This window comes from Tupaia chinensis, unplaced genomic scaffold (genome assembly GCF_000334495.1).
Source record: "Tupaia chinensis unplaced genomic scaffold, TupChi_1.0 Scaffold000511_1, whole genome shotgun sequence".
NCBI lineage: Eukaryota > Metazoa > Chordata > Mammalia > Scandentia > Tupaiidae > Tupaia > Tupaia belangeri.
Genome location: NW_006160024.1, coordinates 3,591,445 through 3,602,302, shown reverse-complemented (window position 1 = coordinate 3,602,302; position 10,858 = coordinate 3,591,445). Strand labels below are relative to the sequence as shown.

The window sequence follows — 10,858 nt, the reverse complement described above, 5'->3', positions numbered from 1 at the left end:
TATAGATTTTTGGATATTGATTTTGTATCCTGCCACCTTACTGTATTCACTTATTACTTCAAGAAGTTTTTTCATGGATACCTTTGGGTCTTCTAAGTATACCATCATGTCATCTGGGGTCCAAGGAGGAGGAACGGTGGGGATGTGTGGAGTTTCGGAAGGGTCAGGCCTGCAGCCTCAGTCTGCCTGGTGTCCGGAACTGCTGGCCGGCTCGATCTGGATTGCGGGTGGGGAGGGGTGGGGGTTCGCCTTAAAGTCCCAGACGACTAACCTGGGGTCCAAGGAGGAGGAATGGTTGGGATGCATGGAGATTGGGAAGGGTCGGGCCTGCAGCCTCAGTCTGCCTGGTGTCCGGAACTCTAAAACAATTTTTAAAATGAATTAATTTAACATTCATTTCCTAAGCATCGTCACAGCATAGAAAATGTGATTTCCCATCCAGAATATACTGCATAGTGGTTTAATCATGCATGTTATTATCAATAATTTTCCATTTCTAGTTTTATAAATATATTTTATCACTATTTCTGACCCTCTGCCCTTTCCCACCATCTTCTCACACTATCTCTGGTGTCTACAGTTGTCTTCCATTCCTTTTCCCCCCACATCTTATTGATCACACAATTTCTTAAATAATCTAACTACTTTTAATAGTAAGTTCATCTGCAGGCACAGGCTCTTATTGGTGCTGACAGTGGAACCCACCAAGGGAAGGAGAATCCAGTTGAGTCTCAGCAGTTACAAAGAGTCAGTGCTTTTCACTGGACACTCTCTGAGATCAGAGCTAGCAGGCAGGCTGGGGGTGCTGGGCTAGAAATGCAGAAATATCCCAGCTATTCAGGGTGTGACCTCCCCTCAAGCTGCTCAGAGGATCTTTGATTTATGCCTAAGTCATGGACATGGGTCTCCATCTCCACTGCTCCCTTGTTTGTGTAGATCTAGGTGGACCTTTCCTTTAGCTTGTCATCACATTCTGCACCCCACAATCTTGAAGTCATCGTCTCTCCTGAATTACATCTCACATCTCAGGGCGGAGTAAGTCTTAGAAACTCTTAGCTGTGCTGGGTTGAATGGGACTGGGTGATGTGATCTCCATTCTTTTTGCACAGCTACTTCACATAAGCTTTGATGATTTCAGACCTAAGCCTCCATTCATAATTTCCTATGAAACTTGGCAGTGGCACAGGGCTAATTCTTGAAAGCCAGACAATGTTCTCTTAATTTTGTGATTATTCACAGGAAATACAGCTGGGTTTCATTTTAGGTTTATCATTAATCTACAACATTCACTACTATCCCACTTCCACCAAATGTAAGTCAAAATGTAGAATTGTTTTAAAGCTCACATCCATTGTATTCCTTTATTGTTTGATTCCTGGAGTCAAAAATTACCATACTGTATTCTTCCAGTGGGACATGCAGTAAATCTGGGCTCTGGGTCACCTTATTTATGCTCTTTATATTTTAAATTTGTTTTACCACCATAGGACCCAAAAGAGACAGAGAGAGGAAGAGGTAGATGGAGAATGCATCCCCTCCAATGGGAACCTGTCAGACTGCCATCCATTATCCTCCTTTCAACATCCCACAGGGATTTGGGGAGACACATGCACCCTCATCAATTGTTTTTCAAGCTTCAGGATCCAGAATTCAGACTGTGGTCGGTCATGTGGAATACTGCCCCCTTAACCATCAGGTCATTGAGCTGGCCCTAAGGTTTTAATTTTAATATATAATGTTTGGAATGTCAAAAACTTCTCTTTTGTATCAGAAATAGGTAACTGCACAAATAAAAGAATTTTAGCGTGAGAGTCTTGAATCTGCTATGAATTTATAAAAGTCTATTTGAATTCTCAGCAACCAAGATTATTCCTAAGTGTCCTCAGACAGTTCCTATCCAGGATGGCATGTGTAGAATCCTATCTCTCTTATATTTATAGTGGGCAGACTAATAGTAAACATGAAAGGTAGGAAGTTGGGAAAGTGGAAAAGTACCATTGTCTGATTCTTAGTCAATATCCTATCTAGATTAAAAATATATTGATAAAGCTCAAGATATAGTCAACATTTCATTTCTGTCATTTACACAGATTAATTGGAATTGACAAATATAAGGAGGGAGGAAAGATTAGGATGATTTTTTATTCACTTACATTATGAATCATCATGTGATCATGTCCCCTCACCTTGATGGGACCACCCTGTCCTCCTGCTCTGGATTTCAGACTAAGGCTGCAATAGCTAATGGGGTCACAGAGGGCTGGAGCCTGAGCTGTGAGCAGGGCACTCATGGCACAGACAGTAGCCACTTAGTGCCCTGAGCTCTCCAGCACCTTCCTCTGAAGCTGCTGTGCTGTTCCCCAGGCAGATAGCACATGAGGGCAGCTGGGTCACTCCAAGCAGGGAGGTTAGTGTTCAGGGCTGTATCACTGTGGGAGGAACATGTGCAGCTTGCAGGATTCTTGAACCCCGCCAAACATTCTCAGAAATAGACCGTGCAGTCTCAAAAGAGCACAGGGAGACAGCAGCTGCTGTGAGCAAGGAGGGAGGAAGGTGTCACAGAGGTGGGGAGTGTAGGAAATGTACAGTCTTGCTGGCCACTGTAATCACCTGGATGCCACCTGTCAGGTAGAGCCCTGAGGGTTAGATTAATATGAGGGGTTCAGGAGTGATCCTCTTTCTTGGAAATTTAAGTGGTAGAAATGCCTTATTAGATGAAATTCCTGACTCTATATCAAGATCTTATTGGAAAATCTAGAAAACATAACTGACATCTACATACTAGATCATCTTACTAATTAAGGGCTCCATGCTCAGTAACGGTTTTCAGATTATTAACCTGGAAAGTCATTTTTTTTTCTATTTTAGCCAAGTCTGAAATGTCCAGTCAGCCTTTCTACAACAATTTTGTCTCCAATCCTTGTATTCTTTTTTTTTTTTTTTTTTTTTTTTTTTTTTTTTTTTTTTAGGTTTTTGCTATAAAGCTTATATGTTTACTGGAGAAAGAGAAAGAATGAGATGGAAAGTGAGAAATCATTCTCCAGGGGGAATGGCCACACTGCAATCCTTACTCCTCCATTCTCCCCCTGAGATATTGGCATGCATGCATATAATAAACCCAGTGTGACTTGGAAATTTCCAGATTTGGATCTGGCACTGAAATCAGCCATGTGGGATCCAGCCACTTTAACCACCACACCACTTTTTTATTTAAAACTTTTAAAATAATTATTCTTAAATTTTTTTAAAAAACATTTGATCGCTATACATAATTTGTTTGTAAATGGAATTTACCTCTCTATTTTTTCTCCCTGATATCCTTCCTGATTTCTTTGAATCTTTATCACAGTGTATGACTCTATAACAGCAGATAGTATGGTTTTAAATATTTTTGAGAAAATATTTACATGTCAACTACTCCAATTGTTGAAAAGCAAATGCCCATCACACTAGTCACACATAATCCTTCTCAGTTCAGCCCTGCGTTTGTGTTAGCACTAGCGTTAGCTTTTTCAGATAGTGTTAATAATAGCCATTGCGTTAGCGATAGCGATTGCATTTGTGTTAGCGACAGCGTTTGCATTAGCGATTGCGTTTGCGTTAGCAATAGCGTTTAGCATTAGCGATAGCGTTAGCAATTGCATTAGCGATAGCGATAGCGTTAGTGTTTGCCTTTGCGTTAGCAATTGCATTTGCGTTTGCGTTAGCGATAGCGTTAGCGATTGCGTTTGTGTTTGTGTTTGCCTCCAGTTAGCAATAGCGATAGCGTTTGCATTTGCTATAGCGTTAGCGATAGCATGTTTAATTTATTTTTATTTTTTATTTATGAGGAGGCTTCTTCAGGTCTCTAGGAAAGTCATACAAGAAAAATTTCTATGACAACAGTCATGCTTATTTCCAAATAGTAAAATAGTCAAAAGGTACGTTTTAGAGTGAGTTTTATTTATATAGTTTTTTTTTTTTTAATTCATGCACTCACATGGTTTCTCCCTTGATCTCTGTCTCTCTGGTAAGCGCACATGCCCTATAGCAAAGTCAAATCCTGTCACTCCTCTGATCATAAATTTCTAGTAGTTTCTCATATTTTCCTTACATTGACCAATAAGTCTGTACAGATCCTATATCCTTCTTTGGAGGCCTGTAAAATTTATCCCCAAAATAACTCGTACATAACAGGTCTTTTTCAGAATATATATATATATATATAAGGTAAAAGTCAAAAAAAAAAACTGCCCCGCCCAAAAAGAAAAAAACTTTACATGAGTTTTTAAATCCTATTTTAAAACATGAAAGAAACAAATCCACCTCTGCTGCACAGCCCAGGCGACGCCCTGGTGCCGAGCAAGACGGGCTGCTCCTCTGTCTGTCCATGTCTGCTCCATCTGGGTCTGTGGTAGGTTTAGCTGGTGTCCAGCTACTTGGAATTCCTGCCGGTGCCTCTGCCTCGTCCCAGGCTGCCTCCAAGGCTGCCTTTCTGGGTGGTGCCACCGTTGCCGCTGCCTAAGCCGCTAGAGCCTGGGGTTCTGGTCATGCCGCCTCTGTTCACACTCTGCACAGACCTCCGCTGGGTGTCGATCTGTAACGTGATGAGTTGGATATTCATGGGGCGGCCATCCAGAGGGAACCCGTTGTACTGTTTCATGGCCTTCAGGGCATCAAAGTACGCATCTGCTGTCCCCAAACTGAGGCCAGAACGGTCCTAGTGCACGGCCGCCTTCTTCAGCGTTCCAAATTCTGCAAAGAGTTCCTGGATATCAACCTCTGACACTTCGAAATCCAGATTTGACACCAGCAGGTTGCCCTCATCCCCAAGCCGCTGTAGAAAAGGTGCTGCCCCTTGTGGGGAAGCTGTTTGAGCCTGCTGCAGGGTGCCTGCAGGTTACTTCTGCCACTGCCCGCTGAGCTGGGGGCAATAGCTGGTCGGTTCCGGATGGGCCCGCCAAGCCGGTTTACTCCTGTGGAGGCATGAGCTCTGCCTACTGGCCGCCCTGGGAGCCCGCCCTGCTGTGGAACTGACCCCCGTGGCTGTGGGCTCCCCGCTGGCTCTGGCTGAGCTAGATGATCCAGGGCCTTTCCAGGAGGCCTCAGCATTCCAAAGCCTTGTGCTACCACAGTGGCAATGTGCTGGCATTTTTGCAATGAATTAAATTAATGGTGGTGAAAATAAGTTCAATATTAAAAATTTCAAATATGTAGGAAAAGAGGTGACGAGGACTTCCAATTTAAGTTTAGTACCGCAGAGAAACATCCTCCACAATGAAGAGCTACTGAAACATGTAACAAGGAGTTGTCCCTCCTCATACAATTTTGGACCAGGTAAAGGATTTGCTTGATGGAAAAATTTTGTAAAAAAAATTAAAATAACAGAAGAACAATTTAAAAAATGTCTATACTATGAAAGAAGAATGATTTAGGAACTAAAAAGTGTCATTTTTTAAGTGAAACACTTGGGCTCAGCTCCCGAAATGCTGCCAGGGAGCAGTAGATTTCAGTGTAACTGAATAAATGAGTGATTTCGAGTCATATGGATAAAAAGTCCCCATGGTTCAAAGTAGCATTAAGATTACCTGGATTGTTACAAATACTGGCAGTGATTATTTAAAATCCCCTTTGGTAGGTAAAAAGAGATACTTTGCAATTATTTTCATAAGTTAACCTTTAAATTCAATATCCATCACACAAAGATGACCATAAATATATGAAGAAAAGACTATGTGTGAGACGAGGTTGAGACAACAGAATAGACTCAGGCTTTTCCAACTCAAAACTAGAATTATTTGACATATATAAACATATATATACATACATACAAACATATATATACGTATAATAATGTTGGAGACAGAAGATGGTAAAGTTACAGAAAACATATGGAAAGAACTATCTAGATACTCTATAACTGAAAAATACAACACCAAAAATTCAAACTGCAGTTTGAATTTTTAGGAGTATTTAGGAATAAATTATACATACATGAAGCAAGAACAACTCAGAATCCAAATTTGAAAAAATAATCTAGAATGAAACTCAGAGGTGGGGGACAGGAGTGGAGGGGGAAAACAGAGTAAAGAAACTGTAAAATGATAGAAGAACAAAAACTGGCTGTATCAGTGCTTCAGAATGAAAGGGCAGAGCAAATGAGGCAAAAGTACTATCTTAAAGAGATTAAACGTAAAGATTTTCCAAATTGTGGGAAAACATCAAGTCACAATTTTGAGTAACCCAAAGTAACCTAACAAGGTAGATGAAAAGTAACTTCAAATAGGAGATATTCTGTTATAATAAAACTGAGGAAAACCAAAACCTTAAAAAGCCAGAGAGATGACATCCTATAGTCGCTATCCCTTACGGAAATGGGTATTTCAATATTCTTCTCTGAGGTTTCTCAACAATTCCAAATTCTATAATTGTTTAGAGATTTTGCTTCTAAATAAATTAAATAGGTTATGATTAAGTTTTACAGGAACTAATAAAAGGACTGAATTTCTCAACTTGCCTTCATTCATGCAACAGAAGCTTAATTGAGAAAGAATTAAAAGGAGTACTATCTATAAACTTAGAGTATATATTCTTTGACCAGAGAGAGGGAAAGTGAGAAAGATAAACTGCCCGGTCCAGGACTCAAACTGTGGTCGGTCATGTGACAGTCCAGCACCCTTAACCACCATGTCACCTGTTGGCCCCGGGTTAGAGTTTGCATAGTTCAACTGTATCCTGACTGTAAAGGGACAATCTTTAATGCAGACTGGACAATTTGGACAATCCAAACTTTAAGCTGACAATCACTCTTAAATGAGATGATAGATGCCACAAAACGCTTTAATGGGGAGTGAACTGACAGCCACTTTTAAATGAGACAATAGGTGTCACGAAATGTTCTAGGATTTTAAAAATTTTTGCCAGAGGGTTCATCAGAGACAGAGACATACAGACAGAGACAGAGGAGAAACATTCTCTAATGGGACAGAGTCAAAAGCTATGTACCAAAGCTATTAAAAAGTGAGCTAATTTTAAAATATGTTTGAGGAATATCACTGAATGCTAGTGTAGAATTTCTGGAGCATGAACCAAAGAACGGAAACCTAGATTGGCCAGCTCGACATTCAAGACTATTTTGCAAAACAGCCTATGTATGTCTTTATCTATAAAATATATTTCCTGTAGGCAAAGATAGAGGATTTCTGTGTTCTTCTTCTTCTTCTTTTAAATCTATTCAGCCAGTCTGTGTCTCTTGACTTAATTGAATTCATTAATGTTTGATGTTATTATTAATATTTCTGGACCTGTTCCTATCATTTCATGAGCCATTTTCTTGGTAGTTTTTGTACTCTTATAATCATCTTGGTTGGTTTCTGTTGTCTTATAATTGTCAGTCTGACTTTTTAGTTTTCCTGGTATTGTACTTCCTTCAGAACCTCTTGAAGAGCTGGTCTGTAGTTGGTAAATTCTTTCACGTTTTATTTATCAGAGAGTTTTTACTTATTTTTCCCATATGAAGCATAACCTTGCTGGGTATAGTATTCTTGGTTGAAATTGTTTTTCATTTAACACTTTGTCTATGCTTTCCCATTCTTTCTTTGTCTGCATTGTTTCTGATGAAAGGTCTGGGGACACCCTGATGTGGTAACATTTGTAAGTAACTTGATGTTTCCCTCTTGCCAATTTTAGTATCTTGTCTTTGTCTGTGGTTTTGGTCAATCTGGCTATGATGTACTTTGGAGAGGACCTTATTGAGTTGATTTTGGGTCCTATGTATTTCTTGGTCTGGATCTCTGAATACCTCTCTAGATTTGGAAAATTTTCTTCCAGGATTTCATGGAATAAAGAATCAATGCCCTTATTATTTTCTTCCTATTCTGGGATACCAATAATCTGGATGTTTCAACACTTGATGGTATCTAGTATTTCTCATATATTATCCTCATCTTTCTTTGTTGTTTTCTCAGTGTTTTAGATCATTTTTTCTAAGTCAGAAGTTTTGTCTTCTACATTAAGATTCAATGATCTGTGTGATCTAATCTACTGTTAATGCTTTCAAGGGTGGTTTTCATTTTCTGTATCACATTCTTCCTCTCTAACAATTCTGTTTGATTTGTTTATGGTATCTACTTCTTGTTTCAAATTATGAAAGGACTTCCTCATCTCCTGGAGCTCCTTGTCTCTTTTCTCTTGGATTTCATTTAGTTTGGTCACTATAAATATTCTGAATTGTTTATTTGAGGTATCATGAGTTCTATGTTGCCTGTGTGTGATGAGGAATGAATGTTTTCCCTTGGAGGAGAGAGATTTTATTGGTCGCTTATATTTCTTGTGCCTCTGTGATATTTCCTAGTCATCTAGTGAGCTGTATGTTCCTTCCTAAATTATTCAAGGTAACTCTAAGCATTTAGAGGTGTGCAGGAGTAGGAAATTGGCAATCTCTCTTCTCCTCTGCCTTCCTATTGCCTACCAGCACCCTGCACTGTGGTTAGTGGTGCTGGATTACCTGAAGTCTTCCTTTTCTCTAGAGAACAGATGCTCCTGAAACTGAGCTGCTGAGCTTCCACTCAGCAACATAGAAGAGATTGCACTGCAAACTATACAAAACACCAAAGTCTGGAGAATTCAAAGGCAAGTTGGGGAGGCGATGAGTCAAGGGTCCATGCTGTTAAGCCCTCCAGCTCCAGGCAACCTGCCATCCAGCAAGGTCCTTTGCTGGAATAGGTGTCTGGATGGGGTGGGGAGGGGCGAAAGTTTGTCTTCAAGCCCCAAGAAGCAAAGCTGAAAGTTCAAAGGTGAGTAGGGGAGGGAGGGAGCCACAGATCTCCCCAATTAAGCCCTCCTTCCACAGGCAACTTGGCTATCCAGCAATGCCCTTCTAGAATGGGTGTCCAGATCTGCCAGTGATTCTTGAGGAGGCGCCACATTGCAAGTTGGAAGTATAATAGATCAGGAATTTAGGAGCTTTTCCAGATTTCTGCTGATTCCAGGTTAAATAATTGCTAGTGTCCTACTTGCCAGACATGTGATGGTGACTCTGTCCCATAGAGATGCAGGCAGAGACAATGGAGACTGGGTCATCTGGATGTCACACTAGGCACTTGAGAGTGGAAACAGAAAAGCAAATATCCACCCAGTGCATTGTGTTTGGGAGGACTTTCCTAAAGGGCCAGCAGCACTGACCACACTGTCCTGAGTGAATCCTGGGGTTCTCCTTCCTTACCTGGGAGCCAGAGCAGCAGAAGCCCCAGGAACTGAGTAGGGGCCCTCATGTCCTTGCTGTGTCCTGATGGGGACTGACCCTACACAGGCTGTGATCAGCTTATTAATAAGATTTCAGGCCTTGGACTGTGCTCAGGGAACATTCAAATGAACAGGGGTGGACTGTGATGGGTGTAGCTGCAGCTCTGGTTCATATCGGAAACTCAGCCAAGTCCAGGGTCCCAGGGTTCCTGAGTATCCCAGGTCAGGGCAGAGCAGCATAGCATAGATTTATCTTTAGAGAGCATGTTTCTCCTAGGAGGTGATATTTTCAGAAAAGATATTGCAACAATTGTCAAAATGCAAAATACAGCCATGTAGTAGATGAAGTAAAATATTTCACTGTTGACTTGGGATTCTGTTTAAGAATATCCTTCATTGTAGGGAATGGATACTAAGGGTATTTTGTATTTTGTTATTTATTTATTTATTTAGACTATTGGTCGCTTATATTTCTTGTGCCTCTGTGGTATTTCCATCTAGTGAGCTGTATGCTCCTTCCTAAATTATTCAAGGTAACTCCCAGCATTCAGAGGTGTGCAGGAGTAGGAAATTGGCAACCTCTCTTCTCCTCTGCCTTCCTATTGCCTACCAGCACCCTGCACTGTGGTTAGTGGTGCTGGATTACCTGAAGTCTTCCTTTTCTCTAGAGAACAGATGCTCCTGAAACTGAGCTGCTGAGCTTCCACTCAGCAACATAGAAGAGACTGCACTGCAAACTATACAAAACACCAAAGTCCTGAGAATTCAAAGGCAAGTTGGGGAGGCGATGAGTCAAGGGTCCGTGCTGTTAAGCCCCCCAGCTCCAGGCAACCTGCCATCCAACAGGTGTCTGGATGGGGTGGGGGTGGGGCGAAAGTTTGTCTTCAAGCCCCAAGAAGCAAAGCTGAGAGTCCAAAGGTGAGTAGGGGAGGGAGTGAGCCACAGATCTCCCCAATTAAGCTCTCCTTCCACAGGCAACTTGGCTATCCAGCAATGCCCTTCTAGAATGGGTGTCCAGATCTGCCAGTGATTCTTGAGGAGGCGCCACATTGCAAGTTGGAAGTATAATAGATCAGGAATTTAGGAGCTTTTCCAGATTTCTGCTGATTCCAGGTTAAATAATTGCTAGTGTCCTACTTGCCAGACATGTGATGGTGACGCTGTCTCCTAGAGAGATAGGCAGGGAGGATGGAGACTGGGTCATCTGGATGTCACACTGGGCACTTGAGAGTGGAAACAGAAAAGCAAATATCCTCCCAGTTCATTGTGTTTGGGAGGACTTTCCTAAAGGACCAGCAGCACTGACCACACTGTCCTGAGTGAATCCTGGGGTCCTCCTTCCTTATCTGGGAGCCAGAGCAGCAGAAGCCCCAGGAACTGAGTAGGGGCCCTCATGTCCTTGCTGTGTCCTGATGGGGACTGACCCTACACAGGCTGTGATCAGCTTATTAATAAGATTTCAGGCCTTGGGCTGTGCTCAGGGAACATGCAAATGAACAGCGGTGGACTGTGATGGGTGTAGCTGCAGTGCTGGTTCATATCGGAAACTCAGCCAAATCCAGGGTCCCAGGATTCTTGAGTATCCCAGGTCGGGGCAGAGCAGCACAGCACAGATTTATCTTTAGAGAGCATGTTT

At 41.7% G+C, this 10,858-nt stretch overlaps 1 pseudogene; it reads right to left on the bottom strand.

The window, feature by feature from the left end:
* Window positions 1–4,414: 4,414 nt before the first annotated feature.
* LOC102496752 (THO complex subunit 4 pseudogene) lies at window positions 4,415–9,251 on the bottom strand (annotated as a pseudogene).
* Window positions 9,252–10,858: the final 1,607 nt, after the last annotated feature.